The following is an 18,372-nucleotide window of genomic DNA, read 5'->3' as shown; positions in this document are numbered from 1 at the left end:
CTGATTACCACGATTATCTGCAGGTTTTTGATAAAGCCACGGCAGAGGGTCTCCCTCCGCATAGGCCTTATGATTGCCCCATTGACTTGATTCCCGATGCACCAATACCAAAGGGTAGGATTTACTCATTATCCCATTCCGAAGAAACCGTCTTGAAGGACTATATACAACAAGCTCTACGGTTAGGCCACATTCATCCCTCTTGTTCCCCAGCTCCCAGCCCTATCTTTTTTGTGCCCAAAAAGGAGGGTGACCTACGACCATGCATAGACTATAGACGGTTGAATGCCATCACTATAAAGAACAGGTATCCCATCCCGCTCATCTCCACCTTGCTTGATAGACTGACACGTGCGTCCATCTTCACTAAGCTGGATCTAAGGGGGGCATACAACTTGATCCGAATGCGCCATGGAGACGAATGGAAGACGGCGTTCTGCTCCCGACAAGGGTTATATGAGTATACAGTAATGCCTTTCGGGCTGTGTAACGCCCCTGCCACCTTCCAGCGTTTCGTCAACGAAGTCTTCTCTGACATTCTTGACGTCTATGTTGTTGTCTATCTGGATGACATACTGATATTTTCGTCCTCCTTGGAAGAACATGTCATGCATGTCAGAGAGGTCCTATCCCGTCTCAAGAACAATGCTTTATTTGCTAAACCAGAGAAGTGCCTGTTTCACTCGAAGGAGGTGGATTTCCTGGGCTTTCACATCACCCCCGGGGGTCTCTCCATGAATTCGTCGAAAGTCCGAGCCATCATGGAATGGCCTACCCCGGTCAATGTTAAACAGCTCCAGTCTTTCCTTGGCTTCGCCAATTTTTACCGACGCTTTATCGCCGGTTTCTCGGCCATTGTTTCTCCCCTCACAGCCTTGACCAGCCCTCTTGTTCCGTTTAATTGGACTCCCGATCACCAAAAGGCATTTGAGGCACTTAAATCTAGGTTTGTCTCGGCTCCGGTCTTACAACACCCAGACCCAGAACTCCCGTTCATCCTAGAAGCAGACGCCTCTTATTTTGCATTAGGGGCAGTCCTTTCCCAGTCTTGTCCAACTACAGGCCGTCTCCATCCGGTAGCCTATCATTCCCGGAAATTCACTCCAGCCGAATCCCACTATACAGTTACCGAGAAGGAACTGTTAGCCATCAAGGACGCCCTCCAGACATGGCGACACCACCTCATCGGGGCAAAACACCAGACGGTGATATATTCTGATCATAAGAACCTGCAAGATCTAGCAAGGCTGAAGTGTACAAACAGCAGGCATGTCCGCTGGCATCTCTTTCTTGCAGCATTTGATTTTGTGGTGAAACATAGGCCGGGTCTCTCCCACGGCAAGGCGGATGCCCTTTCCCGGTCTCCTGGGGGGGAATCGTTACCTCTATTTCCCGACACATTGTTAGAAAAGGGCCACGTCATCTGTATGTGTACACCATCCCCTCCTATGCTTGCCATCATCAGACACTGGGTTTCCCAACACCCACATGCCTTAAATGAGTGGGACGTTCAACTACAGGAGGGGTTGCCTTTTATTCAAGGAAAGCTATTTCTCCCAACCAGCGATGTACGCAATCAGGCACTCGCTTGGTCTCATGATGCTGCATTCAACGGGCACCCGGGGCAAAAACGCACTCTAGAACTCCTACAGCGGTGGTGCTGGTGGCCTTCAATGAGGAGAGACATAGAGAACTACGTCAACACTTGTTCAATATGCGCTCAGTGCAAGTCGTCTAGGGGACGGCCTCTGGGGCTGCTCCAACCTCTACCAGTCCCACCCAGGCCCTGGCACACGGTCTCTATGGACCTTATCACTGACCTACCCCGCAGACGAGGCTACGACACCATCTGGGTTATCGTTGACTCCTACACAAAAATGGCCCGCTTTATACCTTGTACGGGAATACCCTCAGCACCCACATTGGCCCGTTTGTTCTTTCAGTCCGTTTTCTGTCTGTTTGGTCTCCCGCAGGTCATTGTTTCGGACCGAGGGTCCCAGTTCACGTCTTGTTTCTGGCGTGCCCTCACTGGCCTTTTAGGTATCGATTCCCGCTTCTCCTCTGCCTATCATCCAGAAAGTGACGGGCAGACCGAGAGAGTGAACCAGGCCCTGGAACAGTATCTGCGCTGTCTAACCCTCCAGTACCAGGATTCTTGGTTTAACCTGCTCCACCTAGCTGAGTTTGCCTATAACAATTCCTGGCACTCGTCTACTGGTTTCTCCCCTTTCTATTCCTTGTACGGTCAGCATCCTCGTGCCCTTCCTCTTCCTGATTTTCCCTCCGCCACTCCTGCTGCTGACGCCTGCGCTCGTGACTTGGTCGCGATCCATGCCCAAACACTTACCCACTTGCGCGAGGCCCAGGTGGTGATGAAAACCAAGGCAGACAGGAGGCGGCTAGCGGCTCCTAAATATTGTGTGGGTGACCGGGTTTGGCTCTCGACCCGCCATTTGCATATACCTGGCTGTCGCAAGCTGCTGCCCCGCTTTGTTGGTCCCTACAAAATTGCTAAGGTCCTGAATCCTGTGGCCTTGCACCTTTCAGTTCCACCTACCTGGCGGATTCACCCTGTTTTCCACACCTCCCTCCTCAAACCCTGTCTTGCTCCTACCCGACTTAGTGCCCCTCCTGCTCCTGTTTCTGTGTCCTCTCCTGACGAGTACGAAGTCAGTGCCATTTTGGGTTCTCGTTTCCTCAGGGGTCGTCTTCAGTATCTTGTGGATTGGGTGGGTTATGGCCCTGAAGACCGCTCCTGGGTCCCTTCCCGAGATGTGCACGCCCCAACCCTGGTTGCCCGTTTTCATAGGGACTACCCGTCTAGCCCACGGGGTCGTGGGCCTTTGAGGGGGGGCTCTGTCACGCTTTCTCCCGCACACCCTCTCCCTGCTCCCTCCGCACGCCCGGTCTCTGCCAAGAACCATCAGGGGATCCCGTTTATGCACTCTGGCAGTCGGAGACTGCATCATCTTACCCGCCATACCAAGACACTGTTTGGACCAGGGATTTACCGGCCATCCCAGCGCTGGAAAGTACAATGGAGACTCCCACTGGCAGCCCGTGATAATCCACATCGTTTGCGACGATCCTCGCGTCACGTGAGAGGGCCAACACGATCACGCATCACGTGAGGGGGCGAGCACCGCCAGGAGTCACGTGGCGACAACGCTTCCGCATCACGTGACACGCATCACGTGATTTCTCTCAAGGATTCAAAAGCGGCCAGGAATACGGAAGCGTTGCTTCACAGCTGAACTCTTTCAGTACTGTACGGCTCTTGTTCCTTGTTTTGACCTTGCTCCTACGATCTGTGTACGACCCCGGATTTTGTCTACTGGATTGCTTTTGTCTCACCCTCGAGAACTTTGTGAACTTTGGCTTGAACTCTGTCACGACCTCGGATTTGTCTACTGGATTGATTTGTGTACACCCCTGGCACCTTTGACCCTTGACTTTGCATTTTCTACGACCTCGGACTTGGATTTGGATTGCCTCACGGATTTCGTTGTGTTTTGGTATTCTTGGCCACTGGCCTCTGCAAGGCGTTCGCCTGGCTGCATAACCTGGATCGCCTCAAACCTCGGTGTGCGCCCATCCACAGAGTCTCGCACACCAAGCCCCGTCCAGGGCCCCACTATCCATCAGGGTGACATTTTCTATACACTAGGTAAGCGGTGCTCTTTTCCTTGCTGGGTATTTATTGTACAATATGCACATTGTTTTGATAATCACTTATTGCCTTGCAGTGCTCCAGGGGTCCTTCTGGCTGTTCCCGGTTCCAGACCTGACGGCTCACAAAACAACCTGTGGCCTCAAAGACTGCACAGACACTGAATATCTTGTTGTCTGTGTGGTACTTGGGGACGGAGGCTTACTAATCTACACGACCATCAAGATCAAGTCCGTAACAATCTTGCAGATAGTTGTAAGTGCCCCGTCATGTTGTTCTTGGTCCTTTGTGAAGATCAGGATATCATCGCTGTAGTTTAGGGCGTTCACCTCGGATGATATTAGGCGTCTGATTGTCTCTTGAAAGATTTCTGCGGCAGAGGATATGCCGAAATTGAGCCGTTTATATCTAAATAGCCTGCAAAAAAGTGAGGAACCTTTAGGGTGGGTATTCCTTTGATTGGACCTCAGCGCCCTTAAGTATATTTTTATATGAGTTTCATTGTGCACGGTCGCATGGGATAGTAACAACGGAGTACTAGGTTCCTCTACTCCGTTAAATTGAGAAGAAAAATTAAGCAGTTACTTTAACATTTGCACCATGCGCCCACGTTTTTCTGAGAAAAAAAGACACATGACCCCTTTCTCAGTTTTCCAATGCAATTTTTTGGAGTTTTTTATGTTTCTGTTTTTTTCTTTTTGCAAATGACAGTGCCCTCTTTGATAACACGTGTTTCGACGGTATCTTCATCTTTCTCATATCAGTGCTTATTGTTTTACAAATTCACAAAATCATAAAGGAATGCCATTCACATTCCATGTTGTATACAATTTTAAAACACATTTTCAAATGTAAAGTATTTAAAAAACAGCCCTTAGTGTGTCGCGAAGGTGATGATTGCTCGTGAAGCAGGGTCTATGACGAGCTGGTGGTAGCCCCGATTAAGGTCTAATTTTCAAAAGTGCTTGGCTTGGTTCAGCCTGATGAGCATGTCCTCTAGGCTAGGACCTGGGTGCTTCTCCCTTTTCATGGCAGTGTTGGGGACGCGCATGTCAATGCATATGCGTAGGCATCCATTGTCCTTGGGCACTATTACTATTGGGGATACTCATGGTGTCGGTCATTCTGCTTTCTCAATGATGTCGTCGAGGAGAAGGAGTTGGATCTCCTTTGACACTCGGGCCTGGAGGTGGAAACCCACCTTGCGGGGGTGTTGTGGCACCGGCGTGATCTTGGGGTCGATGTGCAGTTTAAATACAAAGCCTTTGAGCATACCTACTCCTTCAAACAGTTTGGGTAATCGAGCTTTGAGATCCTCTTTAGTGAGAGGTTGGCATGTTATTGACATGATGGCATCGCATTCTGACGGGTGTCCTTTTATTATCTCAGTTTGGTCGTACTGCAGGTCAATGAGCGCCAGGGCTCTGGCCGTTCGGTAGCTGAGAAGGCAGCGTCCTACGGAGGGACTCCTTATGACATGAATCGTGGTGGTTACTGTGAGATCGCGGTGCGTCAGGTCACATTGATATTGTCCTTTTGACATGGGCAGGGCTGCTCCCCACTGGAAGATGTGTGTTTTGGGACTTCTGCCGAGGGTAGAGGGCTGCAATCTCGTGGTATAGTTCTTCCTTCATGACATTTTCTGTCGCTCCGGTGTGAACAACAAATTGGTTCCTGGTGCCTACCATTTGTATTGTGACCCTGGGGGCTGGCGTGTCCTCAATGTCGACGCTGAGGAGACGGACGTACTCCCGGTCATATCCGTCTTGTAGGTATTGGAATTGTTGCACTTCGTCCTGGTGGTATCTTGGCGGAGAGTAGCGTATGGGTCGATGTTCCGGGGGAAAGGTTGGATATGACTGTCCTGTTCGTGAGGTGGCGGGAGTTCTCTTGTGTGTGTTCTCTCTTTCGCAGCCAGTTGCACTGGGTCACGGTGACAGAGGTTGTAGAGCTCATGGTCTTTCCTGTCTGGTTCAACCTGTAATCCTTCCTGCACTCTCACTGTGTTTGGGCGTTGGTAGGCGTTTGGGGTAGGTCACTCTTTCAACGGAACGCTGGTCATGTTCTCTGTGTGTCTCCGGTGTGCGACCGGCATTCGGTTGGCAGACTGAGTTCTCCTCGGGGAGTTGTTCCTTGTACATAGCTTGGAAGTAGTTTTCTTGTCCACATCGCATGCATCGCTGGCCAATTGCAGGGCATGCTCCCCTGTGTGGGTACTCAAACCCGCAGAGGTAGCATTGTCGATCACTTTGTGCACGTTGTGAGGAGTACCTGGGAGTTGATCTGCTCTGAGCATTCAGCTATCAGGTGTAGGGGGTTATGGCTGCGATGACTTCACCCTTTTTGGGGTTTTCTATGGCTGCGGCTTGGACGTCGATTCTTTCATATACTCTGGCTATGTCCAGTACTTCTTTGAGGGATAGGGCCTTTTTCAGAAGATGTTTCCTGAACATTGAGGATATACATCCCTCTATTATGCGTAGCCTGATCGCTTCGTCGTGGTTGAAGTTGGCGAAGTCGCACTTTATGATCTGCCTTTGCCGATGGTGTCGGCATCGACAGTCTGACCGTGGTGGAAGACCCGATAGGCACCATCAACTGTTGTGGCAATGATGTCGCCGATGACGTTGATGGCTTCGACGGTGTGGAAGACCTTGACCTCTCTCCATGTCTTGATGGATCTTTCGAAACCTTTTCAGAACGGGACCGCGAGGGCTCCTGATGCGGATCATGCCATTTACCCGGGCTCGAGGCCGCACAAATATCCGGCTGAGACCGCTCCCTGCCGGCTTCCACAGAAGGCATAGACGGAGCTTTGCCCTGTTTATCAAAAATCTTAAGAATCTCCACATAGAATGCTTCCCATTCTGCTGGCATCTATTTTTTGGATGGGCATCTCACCCTCTCTCGGTGAAAGGGGCCCCTAGGGGTCCCTCGCGTTATGGAAACAAGGCAAGTCACCACACACGATAGATACACCAGACACGAGGTTGTATTCCCAAAGCTAGGGTTTATTGCAAAGCAAATAGTCTCAGTTGGCCAACTCGATCTCACACCGCACGACATGTCTCTCTAGACCTCGAGGGACACAAGAGAGGGAATTACGTAAATCAGTTACATATATACAAAATGCATATCATACAATCAGCTGTGACATGTTTAACACCCCCCTTTATTGGGTTTCTTTGAACTCGGTTTGATGATGGACACTTTCGATGAATATGACACCTTCAAATATCTATTCTAGTAACAATATGCAACCTTGAAAGTGCGGAGACACCTTTTCTTTGTTGAACAGAACACAGTGCTTCTGTTCTTGTAAGCGAGCTACATACGGGGGAAGAGTCACATTCCAGACCTTGCTATCCATGAGGTGCTATTCGTATCCTGGGAGCCGACACGCTCTACAGGGCTCAGAAAAGGGGGGCCATAATAAGAGCATAATTCAAGCCTTTAGCTGCTTTATTCTAACATATTCTACCATATAACGAGACTGGCTGGCAACTGTGAAATGATTAAATACCCTGCGGCTCTGCTTCAAGGCTACATTCAGGAGGGAGCCAGGCATTCCTCCCCGGAGCTGCCTACGTTGTGTTTCAACAAACTCTTATTAGCCTCGCGGCCCTGCGGCCTTGTCCTTTCACTTTCAGACAACAATGTTAACAGTCGAGCAGTGTAAGCAGAAAATATGCTGCGAAGCAATTTGAACAGAAAGCAATGAGCAATTGTTAGAAAACAAAATGGCGATCCTTGTTACATCAAAATGGCCGTTCATTGGTAAAACTCGGAAACCTGTATTTCTATTGTTTCGTACATGAGACGGTTGGCCTTCGGCCACCAAAATGCATTTGCCGTCAATCATGAGAGGTATCCATTTTTCTAGACTGACATGGGGTGTTGCCTGAAGAAGACGAGGAAGGCGACCGGCGGTGCCTATGCCTCGAATGCTTCAAGGAGGACTACGAGTGGTGGGAACCACTGCGCAACCTTGAGCGCTTAGCCTTCTTCCTCTGAGAGTCGCCTCTCAACTCATCGGTCGAAGGCCCAGCAGGTCAGGACTTATGGGGCTTGGACACCTTGCCTACTTGAGCTTCCCCTTTCGTTCCCTCAAGGCTTTCCCAGTCATAGACTGGCACTTGGAGCAGGTATCCGTGTCATGTCCCTCGCCGAGGCAATACAGCTAGACTCAATGCGGGTCTGTGATAGATATCTTGGAGCCGCAGTCCCAGCATTTCTTGAATCTGGATTTAGGAGTCGTCAGCGTAGATGAGCACATATTGAGAACTTGAACAGCAAATACTTCAGAAGTATGAGGCGCGGTGAGTTTCACGAAGCAAACACGTTTGCAGAGAAATGGAACCGAGGCAACGGGTGCCGTGCATACTACTTATAATAGTCGATGATGTCACCCTTGACGGAGGCCTTCAAGGGACATCGACCCGACCCCATCGACGCAGAGCCCCCTCTGTTGAAAAACTTCTGAAGCAGCCGAAGCGGGACACTACATGTCAAAGATGAGGAATACGTTGGAGGACACAATCCATTCGAAGAAGTGTTTGGGGGTGGACGGTGTACCCTGTGCAACCTTTGGATTTTAGAAAGGAGGTTCCCTCTCATGTGAGTCTGTGAATTGGTAAGGATGTCGGGCCATAAACTCTACAAAACATATGATTTTGTTCATGGTTCTTTCAAACCTTTGACAGTCCACTGGCTTGAACTGAGGACATCATGAAATAGCAAAGGATCAGAAGGATCCTTTCCTTGAGAAGGTAAAGTTTATGATAATGGAGACATGGAAGCTGTGTATTGTGTCTGTTTCAATGCAGTATCAATGGCCGTGGAAACTGAAGATAGTTTCAACAGACTCCCCATGGGTTAGGAAACAATTTGGTTTGAGTTTCAACATACCGTGCCTCTGCATCGAAGATTTATGTTTCAGCACTTGTTTTTTGCCACAGGAAAGGAAATACTTTTTAGACGCAGTGTCGGTAGTTCTCTCTGTCATCATCAAAGATTATTCAGATTACAAATCCATAAACCACATATATATATATACATCAATACATCAATACAACAAGAAATAATCAACAAACAGTATAAAATCAATGTATGCGCCAGAAGGTTAAAACATAGAAAAAGCATTCAGGGTTAGCAATTGCCCTCAAACGATGCCAAGATTTTCTCAAAAATTCCAAGCAACCCCATGCTACTGGTATAGGTTCTGCATGTTAAAGATAAATCAATGCAGGTTGGGTTTACGTGAAATTTGTAGCTTTTAGCAAAGGGACAATATTTTTCATTCTAACATCATGATAGAGAGGACAGAATAATACAAATTACAACAGATCTTCTTTTGCAGCACTACACCCCGGGCAAACTGTTGACTGGTCCCGAGGTCCCCAGTTCTTAGTAACTGCTCTAAGCCATAAAAAGTTAAATCGGGGCCTAGTCAGAGCCCATTGATCTGTCACTTTATTACTGTGCAAAAGATATAATTGAACACCAGTTGGGTCTGAAATTAACACATTTTTCCTATTATATTAAATCCTGAGCCCAGATGTTTCCCTGTTGGCTGTCACTAAAGAACCACACATCTGCTTATATGTATTCGCTGCAGCCAGTGTTAAGAGCAGAAGGACACTACAAACTTAGAGCGTTCAATTGTAACAAGCACAGAGATAAAACGTAGCCAAGGTATTTAACGCCAAAATGAGCTCTGCATCAGGGCCTTGATGATCATGTGAGTCAACTTGGCTCTTGGATTAGACCAAGTGCCAGTCAATGCGAAGGCAGAGCCATATCACACTAGTCGCCAATGTGCGATGTACCTAGTTCAACGTGTACAGCAAATTTGGTGCTGAGCAAGGGAGACCCAAACGTTTTTTTTTAAAAAAAAACATTATCTATTGCTTCAATAGCAGTAATTTTTTGTTACCCCACAGGGCCGTGCAATAATTCTTTGCTGCCTTGGTTGCTGCTTCGGTCTGTGCTCTATACATTTCCAAAATAAGCTTAATCGGTTGACCCTGGCACATATTCATAAAGCGAGACAATCCCCCCAGGACCTGTCTCATTCTGAGACACTGTTTCTCTATATGCAAGGCCTCCCTGCCACTTTTCACTAAAGGTGATGCCCATATAATCACATTTTTCAACACGTGGGATAATTTCACCGCTGCTCAGCATTCTTCTCATTTTTATCCTTCTTCCGCCCCTTTTAGAACATACCATCACTGCTGACTTTTTTGTATTTACAGATAGTTTTAAGTCAGACATAAAGGCGTGGAGGTGTCTATTGAAACTTTCAAGGCAAGTGGAGTCCATGCAATCAAGGCCGTATCATCAGCATAAGACAGTACAGGGGGGGGTGTCTCGCCCAACTTGGGGGAAATCAGCCATCGTTTTAACTAGTGCCTTATATAGACCATTAATATAAAGGGAAAACAGCACCAGGGCCACAACACATCCTTGGCGTACTCTGGAAGTTCGCTCTCTCTCTCTGCACTTGTTTTTGGTGTTTGCCATGCAGCAATTGAGTTGACGAGGGCCCAAAGGATGCTTCGAGCCTGAAAGGGTTTTACCACTTTCTTGCGACACAGCGTGGTCGTGTTGGTCTGACAAAGTACTCAATGTACAGCTTGGGGTTGTGCGTTTGGTGTGGTATGAATGTGTGCCTTTGTCACAAAGTGTTGTCCCCATCACAGGTCCGCCCGCCTGCTTATGGGAGGCGGGGGCTGGAACTAGTGATTCGGCAGAACCCATGTCTCTAGCGTCACTCTGTGTGCCGTAGCTGCCTTGTTCCTCAGACTCTTCGGTGCCCGATGGGATTTCGATAGAAGCATCAGGCTGCATGGCATGAGCTGTGTAACATTTTGTATACAGGTCTTCCTATGTCAGATTTTTTAGTGTATGGCTTTAGAATTGTGAGGCTTTGCAGTGCTAATTTACCATTGGACTGCCCTATTTGGGATCAATTAATTGTTCCTTTTTTTCAATTGCCTATGTGACAAGTTGATTTTATTAACTAATCAACCTATTAACTGAATCAAATTGTTTATTCATCAGTGTCCAGTTGACCTGGCTCCTCTCGAATGAGAGATCATTTTTTCTCCGACGGAGAAGGTAGCCTTGGCAACTGAACAGCTATTTGAGGGATTACTGTCATTCTTCCGCTGAATTGTTTATTGGCATTGAATTGTTTGTTGCCTCCCTCCGTGACCGGCACTTTTTTAACACACATTGCACTTTATATCTCTGTATGTTTATTCCTGTGTGTATTCCTAACTATTTAATATTCTCTTAAATGAAATTTGACCAAAATAATAAAAATGTATTTTTTAAAGCCTTTCCTGTAGTCTGTATGGGGTGATCAGTGGAGTTGACCTTAGGTTACTGCTTTCATACTTTTGTTGGAACCATGTTTTCCTAAGTGAACTCAGTTTCACATCCGCTGGCTTGACCTTGTTCAGTATTGCGAGTTGCTTCCCCTTCTTGCCAGCGAAGTAGGGGTTACCCATCCATTTAGCGTTGAGGCAATGATTGCGTGCATGGTGCAAGTCCTTCCAATGATATTTCCAATTGCAGGACGGGCAAAATGTAAAAGGTGTATTGTCCATTGTCTGTGTGTAAAAGGCAGCTGTTACACTCAACTGGTATCCACGGGGACGCCACACGATACTGGATGGAGGTCTAAGCGCTATCCCGGACCCCTCTCTGCTTGGTTATGTGCCAGACGTTGGGTAGCACCTATAACAGGAGAATGGAGGGTTAAGATAATGGTTCTGTGATGGGCGGACTCCCACCTCCCTCTGGTCCAAATCCCCTCCCTTGGGGTTATTGCTCACCTTAGGTTTTTGTGCATTGAACTCTCTGTCCTGCGTCTCCGTGCAGGGGCGCGTGGTTGGTGCGGGCGTTCCGTGGACCTAGTTGCTTCACTGGTCAGTGTGCCCTTATGTCGGGTCCAGACCGGCTGTGACTCCGGCTCTGCTTGCTGTCTTCCAGGTGAGTTATGTCTTTTCCGTCTTTATTCTGTCTCTTTCTTTCCCTCCGTTTTCTCCATCTTCTCAGTGTCTTGCTCCACTACGCTGTTCCCTAACAATGTCTCTTTGTTTTCACAGTGATGGTTGCGATCTCAGAGTTGCTGCGCCGATGGCGAAGACCACAGTGAGTTATTGATGCGCGGAGTGCTGCGCTGTTTGTTGGTGTTAATTGCTAACCTGTGTTCTCTTCTCTTCTTTGTACAGGCTGCAGTGATGTTCCGGAGTGATGAGCGTTCGAAGCGCTGCTTGCCCAGGCAAGTGCTTTGTTAATGATGACCTTGTTCCTTCTCCCTTGCAGGTTGCGGTGAAACCCGGAGATGGGCGAGGTAAGAGAAGCGCAGGGTGCTGCCAGGACTCGCTGCTTCCCCATGTAAGAATTGTTGTTAATGCTGTCCTTGTTTCTTTACCTTTGCAGGTTGCGGCAGACTCCAGAGATGGGCGAGGTAAGCAAAGCGCAGGATGGATTCAATACCGGTTACTTCACAGGTAAGTGTTCTTGCTCGCTAATGCTGTTCATGTTCTTCCAGGTTATTAATGGAATACGGATCTAGGGCTTTAGGATCGGGCCGCCGGAGAAGCAGATGAGCAGGAACTGGACACGGTGAGTGTTACGCTGCAGGAGTGCAGAATAACACGAAGCATTTTCTGCTGTTTGGGTGTGGTTTAAATAGCCTAGGTAAAGTAGTTCCAGGCCAAGTAGTTCCAGGCCCAGCCACACCCAAAACACTAGAACACATGGCTTGGTTCTAAAGAACTGAGCTGTATAATAGGCCTCCATGTTGGATTAAGGTCCAAAACTGGTATTGCTTTATTCCTGATAATGAGCCTGGCGCCAGGGCCGACTCATGTGTGTTTCTGATGGAGTTATAAGGCCCTTGGGGCCAGTGTGAAGGGCTTTAGCCCCACTGCTGCCAGGGGGCTGTTATACCAGAGGGGGTCAGGGGCATGGATCGTGACAGCAGCACAACGATGATTGTAAAGGGGAGAGACAAAAAAGACATTCTTTGAGTGAAAGAGGTATGTGAACACCCAACTCTCCCTACTGTAGCAGGCTGAGGTCTGGTATAGGCCGAAGACAACGTGTCATGGAGTAGCAAGCTGCTGTCATAGCAAGCTGCTGTCGTCGAAAGCCCCAGATCTGGAGATGTGTCATAAAGCCTACCCCCTGGGACCCAGACCAAGTCCAGCAACCCCGGAAGCCGGCATCAGGTTATTCCAAGCAAGCCCAACAACCCCTGCTAGGGGCTATTTGGGTGCAGTCCTGGCGTCTATGGCACCAGGCTCATATGGAGAGTCAGTCCTGGCGCCATAGGCGCCAGGCTCATAGATTAAAACTTACCTGATACAGACCATGCTGCAAGAGCTCCAAGCTAAAAGAGGCTTGGAAGGGACTACTTTACCTAGGGACTATTTTTTACTCGGATGGGGCTGGGGAGGAATACTTACCTGGGACTACTTTGGTGGCTATTTAAATAATCCTTTGCGTTATTCTGCATCCAGCAGCGTAACACTCACCGTGCCTGCAAGTCTGCATCCAGTCTTCTGCCACGCCCACCTCGAGTCTGGAGCTCCTAGAAAAAGGGAGAAAGAAGGAGAAAAGGTTAGAACAAGAGCAATACCTTTGATCCTTACCTGAATTCCCGACCCACTGTGCCTTCGAGCTGGAAGAAAGAAGTTATTTTATGCGCGTCGCCTCGCCTGCTGCAGCGCCGCGCTGAACTCACCAGCCTTTACACATCTTCACATTCCACTGCATCCTTCTGCATGTTCCCGCCGCACTCTGGCACCTAAGGGAAGACAAGAACAGCAAGGTGAGCTAAGGGAACAATATTAGTTAACCCCCATAGACTTACCTGATTTTACCACCGGGGGTACTATTCCTCTTCACGGGGTCGGCGCAGCTTCCACTGCATCCTCGCAGAACCCCGGCCCCTAAGGGGAAACAAAAGGACAGCAAGGTGAAACAAAGGGACAAACAAGGGGAAACCTCCTCACCACTATAGACTTACCTGATTTTACCGCCGGAGGCATTATTCCCCGAGACCTCATACTTTCTCTCAGCACCTGAATAAGGGAGAAAGCAACAGGTTACATATGGACATTATTTTATCGAACTGTGTTGGATAATACAAATCCTTACGTGAATATTACCGGTTGCCACGAGGAACTCTTCGCTAGGGTCAAGCTGCGACCTGCAAGGAATCGGACAAGAGTGAAAGTCAGACATTTGAACTCTTACGAACTACATACTTATGGCGTCTTGCCGGATATCTCAGAATCAATATTGTTCTGGAACTCACCAATTCCTTCGAGCCAGTGAAGCAACTGGTTATCTACGCGCCCCTGCGCTCAATGCAGGATGCAGAGCTCATCTTTCCAAACCATCAGGTGAGACTATAAGAGGGGACATCAAAGGTGATCAGTGGGGAGAACAGCGGCAGTGGGGGTGGGGGGTTAACGGTCAACTCCACGGGTGGTTAATTCCCTTTCTCCATTTGCAGAAGAATATTCCTATGGGCCAAGCAAACGAAGCTAGGTGGGCCAGTCCAGTCCGTCATCTCAGCACTACGCGTCACATTGGTGGAGACCACAGCTGTCCAGTTCAGATCGATGCCCCTGTGGGAGCCAGGTGAGCGTAACAGAACACGAAGCCTACCCACAAATTCCCACCCGGGCTTTATGGATACCTCAGAAACTAACCAATTGGCTCAATTACTAGGGGAACTGAGGGCTGAAGTGCATTCCGCCCGTCAAGAAACCAATGCTCTTAGGAGAGAACTGATTTTGTCAAAGGAGCGAACTGATGACCTTGCTAGGCAACTACTGCAAAGCCAGGCTGGACACGCACCCCTACCAGGTCCCGGGGGAAATCCAGCTCCTGTGTCATCGAGTAAACCTTTGCAAATAAACCTACCAGGAAATATTCCATTAGCTTCGCCCGAACGCTTTTCCGGAGATCCCAAAAGGTTCGCCGTGTTTATGAATCAATGCCACTTGCACTTTCTATGCAGACCTGGAGCCTTCCCAAACGATCAAGCCAAGGTAGCCTTTGTATTGTCATATCTCACCGGCAGTGCAGCTGATTGGTCAATTCCACTAGTTACTCAGGATGATCCAATTCTTTGCGGTTTTCAGGGCTTTCAAATGAACATGGAAAGACTATTTGCCCGGCACTCCCAAGGACAGGCCCTGGATAACGAACTTTTGTCCCTATGACAGGGTAACCGGGACCTTCTATCCTACATCGCAACCTTTAATAGGTTGATAGTAGAAACTGGATGGCCTGAGGTAAAACGAATCACGTTATTTCATCGAAGGCTTCGAGGAGAACTCAAGGATGTCTTGGCTCAAGTTGTGAACCCATGTCAAGACTGTGCTGAATATATAGACTTAGTGGTCCAGTTAGATCACAGACTTCAGAACAGAAAGGCTGATCGAGCCAAGTTTGAGAATCGGGTGTTGGTCAAGACCCACGCTAACCCCAAAGGAGGAGATGCTTCAGAACCCATGCAAATCGGAGGGGTTAAAGGACCCTTAACCCAGAAGGAAAGAGAAAGGAGATGGCAAATGCAATTGTGTCTATATTGTGGAACTTCTGGGCATTTTCTACGGGATCGCCCTGTAAAACCACCCAAGAAGGTGATAGGAGCTGCTGATAAAAGCCATATGGAGTCAGACTCCGGAAACAACCACACCCGACAAGCGTAGAGGTCTGCTTGCCGAGCTTGAAGAAGGATACTCAGACCTGGCATTTCATCATACCAATGGTCCTCGTAGATCCAAGGCAGCCATTGCGTATGCACGCAGTAAGGGCATACATTGATAGCGGGGCCATAGGAAACTATGTGGACTACGAATTGGCTTCCAGGATGAATCTACCTCTCTGTTGAAAAACCACCTCGGATGTCATCACCAGTGTTGATGGAACTGGAATTGCCTCTGGACCTTTAACTCATTCCACCACAGAGATGACACTATTGGGTCAGGATGGGCATCGAGAGACTATTGTGTTTGATCTAATCAAAGCCCCACAGTTCCAAATAATATTGGGGATACCTTGGTTGGAAACACATAATCCTTGTATTGATTGGTGAGAGAAGAGAATAACCTTCCCGGATTGTGCACAAACCTCTTACCCAAAGAAAAATCTGAACGCAGGCCTGGCCACAGTAACCACAGCAGTCGTGCAACTACCTCCAGAATACCAAGAATTCCAGGACGTCTTCCAAAAAGAACAGGCAAACACCTTACCACCTCACAGACCGTACGATTGTCAAATCGATCTCATACCCGGTGCACAACCCCCTTGTAGCAGGATCTACGCCCTTACGGAACCTGAGAACCTTCACCTACGACAATACTTAGACCAGTACCTTGCTAATGGCTTCATTCGGCCATCCAAGTCCCCTGCATCTTCGCTTTGTTCTTCGTGCCCAAAAAGGAAGGTGACCTCAGAACGTGCATAGACTACCGCGCATTGAACCAGATAACTGTTAAGAACCGATACCCATTGCCTCTGATCCCTGAACTACTAGACCAAGTGAAGAACGCTTGCATATACACTAAGTTAGATCTCCGGGGGGCATACCATCTGGTACGTGTAAAAGAGGGCGACGAATGGAAGACTGCTTTTTGCACTAAGTATGGGTTATTCGAATACCAGGTGATGCCTTTCGGATTGTGCAATGCACCAGCAGCCTTCCAATACTTTATGAACGGTGTCCTTCGTGAACTCATTGACGTTTGTGTTGTCGTATATATCAATGATATCCTAGTATACTCCTCTTCAGAATCTGACCATGTGAAGCACGTCCGAGCAGTCCTTGAGAAATTGCGCCAGCAAAAACTATATGCAAAACTGGAAAAATGCGTTTTTCATGCCACAGAAGTTGAATTCCTTGGGTTTATCCTGACCCCAAGAGGATTCCGAATGGATTCACGAAAGTTGGACACAATCCTTAAGTGGCCATCACCAAGTTCAGTTAAAGGAGTACAAAGCATGCTCGGATTTGCCAATTTCTACCGCAGATTCATCCTGGATTTTTTACATGTTGTACATCCCATCACAGCACTCTTGAGAAAAAATAAACGCTTTATGTGGACTGAAGAAGCTGAAAATGCCTTCCAAGAGTTGAAAGCGAAATTCACGTCTGCACCTGTATTAAAGCACCCGTGCCCTGAACTTCCATACATAGTGGAAACTGATGCATCCAGTCTAGCCATGGGAGCTGTCCTGTCTCAATAAGGACCCTGAAACTGGCCAGCTTCACCCAGTAGCATTTTGGTCCAGAAAGTTCTCGGCACCCGAGTTAAACTATGCGGTTACCGACAATGAGTTATTAGCCGTTAAATCCGCCTTCAAGGCTTGGCGGCACCATCTTCTCGGTGCCAGGCATACCATTACTGTGATCACCGATCACCGGAACTTACAGTATTTAAAGACAGCCAAGGCCCAATCGTCACGGCAACTCCAATATGGGCATTGTTCTTGTCCGAGTTCGATTTCGTGATAACCTATCGACCAGGTTGTAAGAATGGTAAAGCAGATGCCTTATCCCAAATAGGGATGGGAGAGGCAGAAGTGAACCCAGAACCAGTACCTATAATTTCCGAACAAAGGATTCTTGGTATGACTACTCTACAGACACTAGAGGACATTCAGGTAAAGATCCAGCAATTCTTTGATCCTACAGCCCTGCAGGACTGGGTAAAGAAAGGCCCAGACTACTCTGTCACCAATGACCTGCCTTATTACTAAGGGCGGCTATTTCTGCCACACAAGGAACTACAAGAGCTAGTCATTTCCCGTTATCATGATACCCTAATGGAGGGGCACCTAGGTATTGCAAAAACTGAAGCTAAAGTTAAGAGACAATTCTGGTGGCCCACCTGGCGAAAGGATATTAAATCATTTGTGATGTCTTGTGGCATTTGCGCCCAAACAAAAGTCTGAAGAAAAAACCAGCTGGTCTCTTACAACCTTTAGACATTCCGCCTACACCATGGCACACCTTATCGTTAGACTTTATTACTGATCTACCCCCATGCAATGGATTTAACACCATTCTAGTTATTGTGGATCTTTTTTTCCCAAGATGACCCACTTTATTCCTTTAAAGGGATTACCTTCAGCTTCAATCCTGGCCAAGGAGTTCCTCGAAAATATTGTTCGCATACACGGATTTCTGTCCGTATTGGTCTCTGACCGGGGTAGTCAATTCATTTCACATTTTTGGAAAAAATGTTGTCAATTTGCGCAAATCGATGTGAGGTTATCGACCAGTCACCACCCCCAAACCGATGGTCAAACAGAGAGGACCAACAAGACTCTCGAACAATACCTGCGTTGTATGTTGCATCAGACAGAGTAATTGGAAAGACATTCTTTGGATCGACGAATATGCATACAATAATTCAGTACATTCTGGAACTGGACAAAGCCCCTTTTATACCTTATATGGGCACCATCCTCGAACCTCAGACCTTGACTCACCCCAACACTTAGAAATGCCCGCAGTGGACCATCTGCACGCTACGATTACACAAGCCTTTAAGGAAGCAACTGCACATTTAAAACAGGCGAAAGAAAAATACAAGAAAGATGCTGATCGGCATAGAAGTGATACTCCACAATACCAGATAGGGGACCAAGTATGGTTAGCC

Source organism: Ambystoma mexicanum, chromosome 3p (genome assembly GCF_040938575.1).
Source record: "Ambystoma mexicanum isolate Mex_15411 chromosome 3p, UKY_AmexF1_1, whole genome shotgun sequence".
Taxonomy (NCBI): domain Eukaryota; kingdom Metazoa; phylum Chordata; class Amphibia; order Caudata; family Ambystomatidae; genus Ambystoma; species Ambystoma mexicanum.
The sequence above is the reverse complement of the archived record's forward strand: the minus strand, read 5'-3'. Positions refer to the sequence as shown.